Consider the following 13,461-nt stretch of genomic DNA (forward strand, 5'->3'; position numbering starts at 1 on the left):
CTATTCATGCATTTATAACTTCTAGCTGGACTTAATCCTTAATTATGAGGATGTTCTAAAACCTCTGAAAAGCCTTCAGTTGATCCAAAATGCTGCAGTAACAGTACTGACAGGGACTAGAAAAAGAGACCATATTTCACCTATACCAGCTTCTCTTTACTGGCTCCCTGTCAAATCCAAAATCAAATTTAAAATCCTTCTCATCACATGCAAGGTCTTGAATAATCAGGCCCCAGACCTCATAGTACTGTATCACCCCGAGAGAGCACTTTGCTTTCAGACTGCTGGTTTAATTGTGGTCTCTGGGGTATGTAAAGGTAAACTGGGAGGCAGAGCCTTCAGCTTTAAGGTCCCTCTTCTGTGGAGCCATCTTACAGTTTGGATTCAGCAGACAGACACCCTCTCTACTTTTAAGAATAGGCTTAATCCTATCCTCTTTGACAAAGCATGTACGAAGAAAGTTTTTCCTTCCCACAGTCGTCAAAGCACTTACTAATAGGGGGTCATCTGATTGTTGGGGGTTTCTCTGTTTTCTCTGTATTATTATACAATCTTTACCTTATAATATAAAGTCTTTTGGATGCAACGATTGTTGGGATCTGGTGATATATGAATAGAAATGAACTGAATTGAAATTTTGGCAATATAGTACATACAATTTCTAGATTTGAAGTTTTACTGCCAGTCAAATAAGCCTTTAAAATCTTTAAAGAAAACACCTTGTCTTCAGTCACTAAATAACATAACTGAGAAAAACATGTCATTTAACTTGTCATAAGCAACCAGTCACAGGTCACAATAGGTAAGTTGACAGGTGTTACATTTTAAATGAAGTCTACACTACACTCATTTAATGGTTGTTCTTTATTTTCATGACTATTTAAATTTTAGATTCTCACTGAATGCATTAAAACTATGAATGAACACATATGGAATTATGTTGTAAAGTGTAAAATAACTCAAAACATGTTGTATATTCTTTAAAATAGCCAACCTTTGCTTGATGACTGCTCTGGTGACTACTATTGGTAGTCACCTAAAATGGTTTTCCACAGTCTTGAAGGAGTTCCCAGAGATGCTGAGCACTTGTTGGCCATATTGCCTTTACGCTGTGGTCCATCTCATCCCAAACCATCTCCACTGGGTTGAGTTCAGGTGACTAAGCCATTTGGCGCAGCACTCCATCACTCTCCTTCTTGGTCAAATAGCCCTTACACAACCTGGAGGTGTGTTTGGGGTCATTGTACTGTTGGAAAATGAATGATGGTCCAACTAAACGCAAATTGGATGGCATGGCATGACGCTGTAGTATGCTGTGGTAGCCATGCTGGTTTAGTGTGCCTTCAATTTTGAGGCAAGACACCATCACACCTCCTCCTTGCATGTAGAGACCATCCATTCACTTTTTCTGTGTCGCACAAAGACATCAAAGGAATGTATGTGTGCAACATTTGACAAAGAATGATACATTATGTAAATGTGCGTGTGAATGAGGCTTGCCGTAGAGTAGAAAAGCACTATATAAGTATCACTTCATTTACCATTTAATTACTAAAACACATAAACAAAATTAGCCTGATATCATGATTAAACTAGTTACATCTTGACTCACATCTAGAGCCAGCCTGCATGTGCTCTGACTCAGCAGGGACCATATAAAATGCAATAAATTGAGAATAATTAATTGAAAGCAACTCACAACCTCCGAAAGCCTGACTACATTATATTAATAAAATATATTTTAAAAGAACATCTGGTGCCGGATTTTTGTGTTTTCCTCTAAATAAAAGACAATTACACAAATTGGTGACTAAAAATTCACCATAATAGAGAAAATTAAGTCCTTGGACCCCACTTTGTGTGCCCCCCGACAATGCTCGATTGAAACCCGTGCCCAGTCCTGCAGCATGACAGTGAGGAACCAAGCAGTCACATTCATGCTACAGGACTGGGCACAGGTTTCAGTCGAGCACTGCACACCTGCAGCAGCTCATATCTGCTGTTCAATTTGCATTTTCCTGTGTGGGTGTGTTTGTGTGTGTCTCAAATGCACATCATCAGCGCTGTCTGCACATTCAGAGCTTTCACTAAAAGAAGGAACTCTAACAGCAAGTGCACGTGGGCTGAGGTTTAATTCTTTCACCCTTGAGATGAAGTGGGGCCAGTTCTTCAGCATTAGTCACCAAAGCACTTGAATCACTTCAGTCACCTGAATCCTATGGCAGGTTTCCTCTGCTTTGATCAGACAAATTAGTGTCTCTAATGGCTCATTAGGCTTCTTGAAGTGGTCTAAGATGTTAGGGAAGATGCTTAAAGTACTTGAACACTAGAGAAGGGGCTTCAAGAGGACTGACTGATAAATGCAAATGACATTAAAGTGTTTTTTAGATAGAAGAGCACTCGGGAAGAATACCGTTAACTCCCTATTAAAATGGCCTGTATTTGTATAGCGCTTTACTAGTCCCTAAAGACCCCAAAGCGCTTTACACATCCAGTCGTCCACCCATCCACACACAGGTGCCCTGGGGCACACTGACAGAGGCGAGGCTGCCGGACACTGGCGCCACCAGGCCCTCTGACCACCACCAGTAGGCAACGGGTGAAGTGTCTTGCCCAAGGACACAACGACCGAGACTGTCCAAGCTGGGGCTCGAACTGGCAACCTTCCGATTACAAGGCGAACTCCCAACTCTTGAGCCACGATCTCTTCTCTTCTTTTAAACTATGTAATAGTTTAAAAGAAAGTTATCCAAGATTCCCCCAAATTTAAATTCTTAAATGGATTAAATGGATAGAGACAGCAACCTTTGTGTCAAACATCAGTCACTTATAGCAAACTTTCTTAACAATTATATTTATATTTACAGAAACATGGTAATCAGAATATTTTCTGTTAGGCCAAGTCCTCATAGTGCTACAGTGTAGTTGTGGAACTATTATTATTATACTATTATTAATATTATTTTATTACAAAAATGTTTTTATAAATATCTTTACCCTTATTGTTGATAGGATAGTAGAGATACTAATAGATAAAGATAGTAGCAAAGGCAGAGAGAATGACATGCAGGAAGCACAATGCTGCCTGTGTCACCCACTCAACCAGGTGAGCTATAACAGGGCTAGAATCCCCCCCCCCCCCTTTTTTTTTTTTTTTTTAGCAAAAGCGCTATTATATCTTGCTACAAGCCCATATACAGTGCAGTATATCGTATAGTCTCAATTTCTTAGTTCGCATATTTGTCGCACTTAAACTTTTAGGACCGTCAAATAAATTTTAATATTAGACTAAGACAACCCAAATAAATACTAAATGCTGCTTTTAAATCATTATTTCATTTTTTATGGGAAAAGAACTATCCAAGGTCCTGTGTAAAAAGTACTTGTCCCTAAAATTGAATTCAAAATCCTGCTCCTCACATAAGAGGTCTTAAATAATCAGGCCCCATCTTATTTTAATGACCTTATAGTACCATATCACTCCATTAGAGCAGCGGTCCCCAACCCCCGGGCCTCGGACCGGTATCGGCCCGTGAGTCGTTTGGCCGCTAGAGTTGAGGCTCAGGTGTGAAATGTATGGTTTTCAGGGTTTTTATCGGTTTTCAGCGTTATTTTGTTATCGTTTTCATTGTTAACTTGGTTTTCCTGGGTCTTTTCACATGTGTTATGAATAAATCTTCATTTTTTCAGTACCGGTACTAGTTTTATTTTGTTGTATTTATCCGCGACACCTTAAAGGCCGGTCCATGAAAATATTGTCGGACATAAACCGGTCCGTGGCGCAAAAAAGGTTGGGGACCGCTGCATTAGAGCACTTCAATCTCACACTGCAATCACAAATCTTGTTGTTCCTACAGTATTTAAAAGTAGAATGGGAGGGAGAGCCTTCAATTTTCAGGCCCCTCTTCTATGGAACCACCTTCCAGTTTGGATTTGGGAGACAAACATTATCTCTAATTTTTAGATTAGGCTTAAAACTTTCCTTTTTGCTAAAGCATATAGTTAGGGCTGGATCAGGTGACCCTGAATCCTCCCTTAGGTATGATGCAGTAGGTGTAGGCTGCTGGGGGATTCCCATGATGCATTGAGTGTTTCTTCTCCAGTCACCTTTCTTACTCACTATGTGTTAATAGACCTCTCTGCCCTGAATCATTCTTGTTATTAATCTCTGTCTCTCGTCCACAGCATGTCTTTATCCTGTCTTCCTTCTCTCTCCCCAACCGGTCGCAGCAGATGGCCCCGCCCCTCCCTGAGCCTCGTTCTGCAGGAGGTTTCTTCCTGTTAAAAGGGAGTTTTTCCTTCCCACTGTCACCAAAGTGCTTTTTCATAGTGGGTCATATGATTGTTGGGTTTTTCTCTGTATCTATTATTGTAGGGTCTACCTTACAATATGAAGCGCCTTAAGTAAGTAAGTAAGTAAGTAAAACTTTATTTATATAGCACATTTCTAGATAAAAAAAAAATCACAAAGTGCTTCACAAGGTATAAAACAAAAACAGACAAAAGTTAACAAAATGCAATTCTAAAAAGATGTGTTTTCTTTTTCTTGCTGCCACCCTTGGCAGCAAGAAATGTAAACAACTGTTGGAAGTGATGTGGAGGAATTATGTCCCATTCATTTTTACAGAATTGTTTTAATTCAACCATAACGGAGTATTTTGAACTTGAATCGGCTTTTACTTTCAAGATGGAACCAGAAGGCTAAAGTACCTTTTGTTTTAAGATTACATCATTATCATTTAGGCTATTATTACTTTTCTGATAGTTATGTGGTTTACTGTCTACTATAACATTTTTATTTCAAATCCTGGTCTTAAAACAAACCACTCCTTAGTCAGTGGAAAACCTTTCTGCTCTGACAGAGACTCCTTTTCTGTGAGATTGTTAATGTGTTGCAACAAAGGTCAGAGGCAAAGGTCTAACAGGCCAAACACAAAATTCGAGACAAATTTAGTGATTATTAATGTTTCAAAAAAGAAACTTAATGGAGCCATGGGTAACCTTATGGACTACACCGTGTTTCATCTTTACCCTTAAAAGGACTGCTGCTGATTGATGTCAAAACGTGACAGGGCACACACATCATGTTCACAAAATCACACATATGCTATTCCTGCTTCTTGTCCCGGACTATCTTTAATTCTCGCCCAACTCATCGCCCGTTAAATCCTAATCTAGAAGATTGATATTCTCTATGATAGTTCTATCAATCTCAAGAGAATGAATCACAATAGCTTTCACCTATGCTTTCATAGGTCTGTATGATGAGCATTGTTAGTCATCTGCTAAACTTCACTGTTATTTGCCTACAGCAAGTGTACACTGTGAAGGTTACAAGGATAATGAAAAGACAATATGTATGTGTGTTCTGTGATCTACTGTGGCGAACACCCACAGCACATGGAGCAAAATCTCAGCTTGGAAATGGCACTGTAGGTGACAAACTATCTGGGAGCAGATTGATCTGCGATTAGCACTGCTGCAGGCAAGGCTCACATAGGGCTTTCTGTTCTCTAACCTACTGGGGATGTAGCCTCACAAATACCACGAGTATTTATGGAAGGCCTTGGTGTCATGGCAACTGGGGGATTGTGTGTAAAACGCAGAGGGAAATGGAAAGGCCAAGCTATACACAAGTACTGATTGCACTGTACTTAAAGAGGAATGGCAGTCGGTTTGAAATAAGAGGTTTCCATGCTGCTTGTCCACCCTGTCATGGTTGAGTTTTGTGTATATGAAACATGATTATGTATGAAATACAGCTTTCCCAGAGTTAAATGCACTGACCAAAAAACATTGTAAACACTCTTTAAAGGCAAAAACACCACTGATGCTTCGAATGGCACCTTTAACTTAAAAATACAGTGTATTGACATGTGACCTGTTGTAATTTACCACATTTTAATCGTGTATATACGACTATATAATAAAACTTTTTTTCTACTATTGGATCTCTGTGATGTCATAAAGAGTGGTTGTCCTTCATATGGTCAACTCAGGTACAAAGCTGGTTGTGAGCACAGAAACCACCTAACTGCTGTTTAAACGCTTTGTTTCCAAGGGACAGCCAATCAGATGAAAACTGGCTTAACCCTCTGAGGTCCAGATCATCATCAGTGAAAACCTGAATCCTTTGCAATCACAATATATACATTTTGTTTATGAGAAAAAAAAATGTTCGCCCAAAATTTGGCAATTAAGGGACAAAGAAAATAATTCTAATATGTTTTGGGCTTTATTGGACAGGTACAAAGAAGAGGAAGAAGGAGGAGGAGACATGTGGCAAAAGGGCCGCAGGTCAGATTCAAACTTGTGTCGGCTGCTCTCAGCCATGCAGCATATGGCTTATCTAACTGAGCTACACTGGCACTGAATATAACTTTTCTTTGTCCCTTAATTGCAAAGAAAAATTTGCCATTTACATTTACATAAAAAAAATACTTTTTTACTTGACTCCAAACAATAAGGTAGGATTTCAGTTTGGAAAGGGTTAGGGTCATCACCAGGAATACCACTTTTTGATATTTTAATTCTTGGCAACTGGAATATTAATTGGCTTAATAGGAGTTGTTCATAAAGAAAAAGAAAAAGGGATTTAAGTCTTAAGTCAGACTTCTGTAACCTTTTTCAAATTGTGACACAGCCAACAAGGTTTCCCTTAAATAACCACAGAGTCACAATAGACCATAATAGAATTTCTACATACACATATGATATATTTACAAATGTTAAAAGATTATGTTCACAGGCTGTATTGGTGGGGGGGGGGGGTGGGTTCAACTAATCATAACTTGATAAATGTCACCTGAAAGACAAAATTGGAAAACCTGGAAGAGGAATTGTATTCCATGGATCAGATAAAAAAATTTTTTAATATGGATCTATTTCTGAATAACATGAAAAAAAGAAACTTGTCAGATGCATGATGTTAAAACAAGTTGTTTATGGATAATTTAATGAATCTGTCTAACAAACATGCTCCAATCGGGAAGCAAACAGCGAAGGGTTGTCAGATGATGAGTTAAGATCAACAATGCTGCAGAGAGATAAGGGAAAAAGAGACTGCTCAGGAATTGGGTTGTATTTATGACAGAAGTCATATTGTAGATAAAGAATTAAGATGACTAAATCACAACAATAAGAGACAACACTGTAAATAATAGTAAGAAATCATGGAAAGTGATAAATATGTGATGAATTAATAAAATTTCATAGATATGTAGAATTCGGAGGCATATAGGTATTGCTAATTTTATTTTAAAGATTTTTTTTGTCAGTAAAGTATACAATTTACTATTTTTTTTTTCAGTTCAACAGATCTTGAAAAATATAATGAAAGATGAAATGTATCATTTTGCATTAAATCAGATTACTGAAGAGTCTAGAGTTGTAAGACCTTTAACCTTATAATATGTTCGGAATTTACCTCCAGATCTGGATAGAAGCCAAAGTATTGCCTTTGCATAAATTTCCTTGACAAGTCTTGATTTTATTGGTTCTGACTGGAAGTGAATGTTTGAAAAGATAATATCGAAACAAATGTTTGATGACTTTTGTCAAAATGGCAAACAGTTTTGCAACATGCATATACCTCAATATTCCACCAGTACTGTATAAGAGACAAACAAAGGGATACTAACAATAGTAAGTTTGTTAAACTTTATCACTGTTTTTAAATAACACTTGATGGTTTTGATCATGACATTCTTATGGGAAAGCTTAACACTATGGTTTCGCACCTTCAGTGTTGACTTTAATGAAGAGAAAATAATTGAGGTAAAAAAAAAAAAACAGGACTTTACTCTTGTGTTCCACAAGGCAGCCATCTGGGCCCTCTTTTATTTTTAATTTTTATGATTTAGTTTGTTAAAATTCTGACAAAGTAATATGTACATTTGCAATACATACATTATTTACAACTTCTTCATTAGCGCCTGCAGGCAGAGCTTACAGGCTGTAAATCAATCAGTGAAAATTATCAAATTAGCAGTAAATATTGTCAAAACTAAATCTGTTGTGTTTGGTTCTAGGAAACCTCTTTCTAAGTCTCATTTGTTGAATTGTGATGTTGATAGGATATCCATTGAACAGGTTAAGAAGATTAAATTAAAAAATGTAAAATTAAATAACTCTTTTTTGTTGGTCTAAACAGGTGAACTATGTAATTTCAACAATGGCTGCTGATAGCTGATAGCTGTTGCTAGAAAGTGCCATGCACCACAACACCTTTGTATATAATTAGCCTATACTGGAACTAATCATAATTATGAAACCTGTCAGTGAAGTCAACTGATGTTAGATCTAGTAAATCCAGTATGAACAAAACAGTTCTTTAATGCTTATTTTTTAATATGCAATATACTTTTTGGTTATAAAGTTTGTGTTTTCTAATTTGGTTTTTGTAAGTTTGAAGATTTTTTTCCCCCCTTGGTGGGCACCAGGAAGAGTAGCAATCACATGGTGGAAGCTAATAAATAAATAAAATTGTATATTACTTCTGTAAGTGCTGCTGAAATTGATAATTTTATTTCTTTTACTTCCTGCTGATTTATGGTTCTGATTATGTTCAAGGAGCACATCTGTTTACAGCAGCAAATAATTCGATTTCACTAGCAAATTTAGGCTACTAAAGTCAAGCATTTAGTTATACATCTTTTGCTTCCCTTCTGATAAGATATACACCACAAATTAGGAGGGTTTACAGCATATAGCTAATTCCAGCTCTGCTTAAAATAGAGATATTCAAAAGGATTCAGCGAGTTAATTTGCTTCTTTCACAGAAAGAATCAGAGTAGAGGGACTGTCTGTTTTCTAAACTTAAATATAAATTTGACTATCAACGCTATTAAAAAGTCTAAATGATTAAAATCTTATACCACTTATGACTCATCTGCAAGGGGCTATTTATAGTTTTTTTTGTACTTTAACTTTACGTTGTTATTTCAATAATAATATGTTGTTGTTACATTTATGAAATTGTAGAATAAAAGTCATAAAAATTGTTTAATTAACACAATTTGGGCAAATGTGGAGTCAAATCTATTAAAATGTACAGTCCTATTTTAACTGGTGTTGCTCTTAAACTATATGGGGCACTCTGAACATTAAAAGTTTTGTTTTGTTTTGTTTTGAACTTAAGATCATGCATTACTATACATGTATAATTGGAATATGTCATAATATACATGTCATATGATTTCCACGTTTATATTCATGTGTTCATATTCATCTATATTTTTGCCAAAGCCGCAGGGAATTACTGGAGACAGGCACAAAGAGCCACAGGGAACACTGGAGCTGCAGGTCTGCAGACCACACATGGCATACCCAAACTGTAATAACTTCACAGGCCATAATACAGATCTATAAAGACTTGATTTCAAAAGAAACATCTTATAGGTTCTGAAACGCAGCATATTTGTGGCTTAAATACGTCCTAATTCTAATCCTACTACTAGGCAGTTCTCCAGTAATGTGGTGGATGGTCGGTGTAGATTTACTACAATATCAAAACACTGTAGGTTTTGCACATCCACTCCTGAGTTACTTTTAACTGTACAAATGTGTGATATAGATGACTGGCGAAGAGACAGTGGTATGCAGCCTTGTGGATACTCAGGACACATTTACCTCTGGATCACTGGAGCGTTAGACCAATCCTTGTTTTGGCCCCTCATGCTTTGTATTGCATCATTTCTCAACCCAACCTCTTCACTAGAAAACCATACAAGGATGTTTTAGTGAAATGGTTGTAGTCTCTTGTAGTTTTGGTCAGCAATACACTGTTAAAAACCTACTGCATGAAAAAGGGTCTAATTAATACTGTGCAAGATTTCACACATATGCAGCAAATATATTATATAGTCTCCATTTAATAAAGCCTGACTTCATAAATGCGACTTCAGTAGGATGAAATGCTTCTGGAGGCCTGTTACCTCTGCTTTAGCTCTGTGGAGAATCTAGGTCTGCCTGGACACTGCTGAAAGCCCTTTATTAGGATATCTTTTTAGTCTTAATAGAGGCTGTACTACAGGTTATTATTTGTCACCCTAAAACATTTCGGGTTGATCATGTTAGCTACATGTTTTGCTGACACTTGTCTGATAGAACTAGCACTGTTATAAAATTATTTTTACTTCACTAAAAGAGAAATAAAAATACAAACAGCTGTCCTCTTTCAATAATCACAAAACTGCTTTTAACAGCTTGAGAGCAGAGGGTGTGACGAACATCAAAAACAAACTCAAAGTTGCATTAGTCATGTTACAACATGGCCTCATTTAAAAATGTGTAATTTAGTTATTTTTTGCTAAAGTAGCTATAATCAATACTACTACTACTTGCGTGGCAGCAAACAGCTACAGGCCCAGAGTGAAACTCATCAGTAGTGGAAATATGTAGTGGAGAATTTTGCAGCTGAAGGGACAAATATTTCCCGTAGGAAGTGGTGGAGATCAAAATCAGAGCAAAAAGATGGTGGATACACTTCTAATCAGATGTTTACCTGACAGTGTCTATTACAACCCAAAGTGGAATCTTTTTTCCAACAAAAAAGAAGTCATTTTGTTCTCCAAACCTTAATGAAACCAGTAAAAACAAAACAGATGATTAAAATGAAAGTCCGAAATAAGTCTTGAGCTGAAGTTGGCTGGTGGATTGCATGCAATTTGTACAGGCTCGTTCTGTGGGCTTTTGTTGCCTTTCATTGCCGTTTAAGAGTAGAAATATTCTACCCATTTTTCCTGTTCAGCAATGTGACATGACCATCGTTTAAAATAATTGTTGAAGAAACCTGATTATTGGTTAATTGTATGGGAATGACAGGTGCTGACAGTTGTTACATTTTACTGGCTATAAATTAATGATACTGTTGCAAGTTTTCGCAACAAGCTTAAAAGGTCACATCAGAATGTAAGTCTTGTGTTCTGCCATTATGACTTGATTGCACATATTGTACATATAAGAATATTTTTTTAAAAATAAGTCAATGGGGAAGATTATTGAAAAAAAGGTTTTGTTTTGTTTTTTACCATGTGGCTTCTCTGCAACTGAAAGTTGCTAGTCTATGACCTTGCAGTGTCATTGTTTGCTCAGTCAGACTCACAGCTCACTCAGTTCTGTCTTAAAATGATAAGTTAAAGGCCTCAGCAGTCACCTATGTACAGAACATCATCTTTGAGTCTATAAGCTTTTAAAACTGTGTATCATGACTGAGCAAACAACACAGAATGCGATGCTGAGCCACTAATTCATTTAGCGCCAGTGATGACTCATTTTACTCTCACTGTTTGGGTCTAAAACTTCAAGTAGTGAAGACTTGTGTAAAATAATTAGAAGAATTTACACTAATTTTTCTTAAATGTTGCTTTCATGTGACTGAACAAATATGTATTTCGATCAAGAAACAGATGTTTCAAAATGTGTGGGATCACCTCTTCAGGTCACTGTGTAAATGAAAGAAATAGGCACTTATTCACCTCTTAATAGTGAATTACTCTCTGATGACAGACAGCTCCTCATCAGTAGGTTTCACTACTGTTTTCTCAGACCTTGACTGACCCAGCAGCCATCCTCTTTCAACATGACTTACACCGCAACATGGCCATGTACTGTGGTGTACACATGCACTTGTGCTTCTATGCTTTCCTGCTGCTTGAGCAGCATTTCAGGGCTCTGCTAAATGATCCTCTTCTCTTCACCCTCTATCCTCACACTCCCTGCTAGGGACTCAGCCTCTTCTCATGTGTTTCTGCTCCTCTCATTTTCTCTGTTGATCCTCTCCTCCCAATTGGCTCGGCTCTGCCCTTTCAGCTCGCTCGTCGTGTTCATGTAGACGAGGCTGGGGCAGAGAGTCCTTAATGTTTATCAGCATCCAAGTGGATGCTGTCAAGGAATAAATAACCATCACATTCGGTGATTGCTTGATGAGATGTAATTAGGCGTGCCGATTTGAGATTAATCACGAGGAGTCGGTCGCTTCGTTCTAAAGCATCGCTCTCAAGGAGGCATCCTGGGATTACAAGGGAGTGACTTGAAGATGTGCAACATATACCCATAAATGGGTGTTTTTTTAATGAAAAATACAAATATAATAGCCTCAGAATTAGAACTGAAGACAGACCACACACATTTAGTTCAAACTTACACCCTGGTTCAAAACAGCTGATGTTTGGGGAAATGCTTTTACTTGATTTTTCTCTTGCCTTGCAACTCCTTCACAAAGGTCACTGTATTAGGCTTGCTGCATATTTTACTGTAAAGACATTTTTAAAATGAACAGTAACCTGACCTGGAACATGATGTCTGACTCTGTTGCCTAATACCGCCCGGTCAGACTACACTATTGATCCTATATTTTGCTGAACTGTTTTGTAGCCAGCTGTTTCTTAAGGAACAATGAGTCTGAGGCATTTTGGTTTTTAATCCATCTCCACCCAAACACACGTCACAAACCTCCTGAACTGCAAAATGATAGTCTTTTATCACAAAACCTAAATGAGAGTTTTGTTTACAATAAAAACCCAAAACAAAACAAAAACCCCCAGAAAAGTTGGAAAATATCATTAGCCAGAGAGACAGAAATTTTTCAAGAAACAAAACGGGAGATATAAATATTTAAGTGTAGTTAAAGGTTAAATAGAAACGAGAGAGAAGAGAGTGCTCACAGAAACAGAAAAATGGAAGCAACAGCAGCAGACAGACATGAGAGAAGCGGGAGCATGAGGAGTAGTCACAAGAAAGTCTGTCCTACCTCTGGCCATTGCTGCTCTCACTACAGTCCAAGTAACATCCTTGTTTAGTCGTTTAGTAGAGACCAAGCTAGTCCAGTCCAAAAGACTGCCAGTCAGTCAGCAGGCTCAAGGATGTGGAGTCGTGGCTAGACTGGACTGGTGTCTGGTTCCCAATGAGGCAGGCAAAGAGAGGCAGGCAGCAGCCGCCGAGTCGTCTTCTCTGCTCACACAAACACTCGGCTACATGCAGCACGACAGCAGAGGCACTGACTGGAGCCTCAGCAGGCACAGAAGCAACATCCCTCCCATCCAGCCTGAATTAATTAAGCCTTTTTTTCTCTCTCTCTCTCTCGCTCGCTGCTGTTTTTTCTCTCTCCCTCTCTCTCTCCCTCTCTTCCCGAATGTGTGTGTGTGTGTGTGTTTCTGCTTCCCCATGTTCAGCTTCCTCTCTTGCTCTCTTCTCTTCCTTTTCTGTCTCACTGATCAACAGCTGCGCTTGCTTCTTCTCTTCCCCTTTGATTCAACTGTCCTCACTACGGTCATATCTGTTTTATTCTTTTTGAATTTTCAAAAACAATAAATCTTTTTTTTATTTAAAACAATATTTCCTACAAAAGGCAGAATGCCCAATCACATTTATGTTTCAGAGAATGGAAATAGACTCAAGAGTGTCACATCTATTCAAATTGTCATACGTCTTCATTGGTGGCAGGTTCTATTATAATAATAA

The 13,461-nt window shown here is 37.8% G+C and overlaps 1 protein-coding gene across 1 annotated transcript in view; it reads right to left on the reverse strand.

Annotated features, from left to right (window-relative positions):
- The window catches only part of dgkg (diacylglycerol kinase, gamma), a 234,602-nt gene extending 221,614 nt beyond the window's left edge, over nt 1-12,988 (reverse strand). The window contains exon 1 of the mRNA XM_085374679.1: nt 12,752-12,988. The gene's annotated coding sequence lies outside the window, so the exon portion shown is untranslated. The remainder of the gene's footprint in view (nt 1-12,751) is intronic.
- Nucleotides 12,989-13,461: the final 473 nt, after the last annotated feature.

The sequence above is a fragment of the Diplotaxodon limnothrissa genome, linkage group LG16 (genome assembly GCF_057381915.1).
Source record: "Diplotaxodon limnothrissa isolate DT_005_m linkage group LG16, D_limnothrissa_male_GT1.1, whole genome shotgun sequence".
In the NCBI taxonomy this organism is placed as follows: domain Eukaryota; kingdom Metazoa; phylum Chordata; class Actinopteri; order Cichliformes; family Cichlidae; genus Diplotaxodon; species Diplotaxodon limnothrissa.